Here is a 1883-nt window from a genome sequence, read left to right on the forward strand (position 1 = left end):
TCCTGGCCCCCTGCGGATAATTCCCTTGAATCCGTTATTGTCCTTTCGAATCTACCGCCAAGTCACCGCAGAGGGAGACGGGAGGTTGTCTAGTCCGAGAGTCCTGCTCCTCCGCAAACCCCACCATGCAGCCTGCTTCACTAGGCCCCGATGCGGCGTCACGGGGCTGTGTGGGGCGTGGGGGAGGGGATCCCAGATCCTCGCCACCAGACGTTCCTGCCGGAATTCCCTGAGCCAAGCACATGGTCACCTCGGATATCCAGCTGCCATCCCTGTGGAACGGGAAAATGTCTCCCGAATGTGAGCTCGAAAGACCGAGCAGGCTTGTTTGTGGAGAAGGGAGCAGGCCGAAGGGATGGGGGGGGGGGGGGGTGTGAGAGGAGGGGTGGGGGAGGCGGGTGCCCCCGTGGTGGGGATGTTTAAAATTAGGCTGGGGGTTTCGACAGGCTCAACGCGGAGTAGGCCGAGAGTCGCTGATAAATCCAATCGGTGGGGGGGGGTTCAGGAGGAATATTTTTACTCGGGGAGTGGGGGGAATGTGGGACTCGCTCCCACGGGGAGTGGGGGGAATATGGGATTCGCTCCCACGGGGAGTGGGGGGAATGTGGGATTCGCTCCCACGGGGACCGGGGGGAATGTGGGATTCGCTCCCATGGGGAGTGGGGGGAATGTGGGACTCGCTCCCACGGGGAATGGGGAGAATGTGGGACTTGCTCCCACGGGGAGTGGGGAGAATGTGGGACACGCTCCCATGGGGAGTGGGGAGAATGTGGGATTCGCTCCCACGGCGAGCGGGGAGAATGTGGGACTCGCTCCCACGGGGAGTGGGGAGAATGTGGGACTCGCTCCCACAGGGAGTGGGGAGGATATGGGACTCGCTCCCACGGGGAGTGGGGGGAATGTGGGATTCGCTCCCACGGGGAGTGGGGGGAATGTGGGACTCGCTCCCACGGGGAGTGGGGGGAATGTGGGATTCGCTCCCACGGGGAGTGGGGGGAATGTGGGACTCGCTCCCACGGGGAAAGGGGGGAATGTGGGATTCGCTCCCACGGGGAGTGGGGGGGAATGTGGGACTCGCTCCCACGGGGAGTGGGGGGGAATGTGGGACTCGCTCCCACGGGGAATGGGGAGAATGTGGGACTCTCTCCCACGGGGAGTGGGGGGGAATGTGGGACTCGCTCCCACGGGGAGTGGGGAGAATGTGGGACTCGCTCCCACAGGGAGTGGGGAGAATGTGGGATTCGCTCCCACGGGGACCGGGGGGAATGGGGGATTCGCTCTCATGGGGAGTGGGGAGAATGTGGGACTCGCTCCCAAGGGGTGTGGAGAGAATGTGAGACTCGCTCCCAGCGGGAGTGGGGAGAATGTGGGACTCGCTCCCACAGGGAGTGGGGAAGATATGGGACTCTCTCCCACGGGGAGTGGGGAGAATGTGGGACTCGCTCCCACAGGTAGTGGGGAGAATGTGGGACTCGCTTCCACAGGGAGTGGGGGGAATGTGGGACTCGCTCCCATGAGAAGTGGGGAGAATGTGGGACTCGCTCCCACAGGGAGTGGGGGGAATGTGGGACTCGCTCCCACGGGGAGTGGGGAGGGTGTGGTACTCGCTCCCACGGGGAGTAGGGGGAATGTGGGACTCGCTCCCACAGGGAGTGGGGAGGATGTGGGGCTCGCTCCCACAGGGAGTGGGGGGAATGTGGGACTCGCTCCCATGGGGAGTGGGGAGAATGTGGGACTCACTCCCACGGGGAGTGGGGAGAATGTGGGACTCGCTCCCACAGGGAGGGGGGAGAATGTGGGACTCGCTCCCACAGGGAGTGGGGGGAATGTGGGACTCGCTCCCACGGAGAGTGGGGAGGATGTGGGATTCGCCCCCACAGGGA

This window comes from Scyliorhinus torazame, chromosome 31 (genome assembly GCF_047496885.1).
Source record: "Scyliorhinus torazame isolate Kashiwa2021f chromosome 31, sScyTor2.1, whole genome shotgun sequence".
Taxonomy (NCBI): Eukaryota; Metazoa; Chordata; class Chondrichthyes; order Carcharhiniformes; family Scyliorhinidae; genus Scyliorhinus; species Scyliorhinus torazame.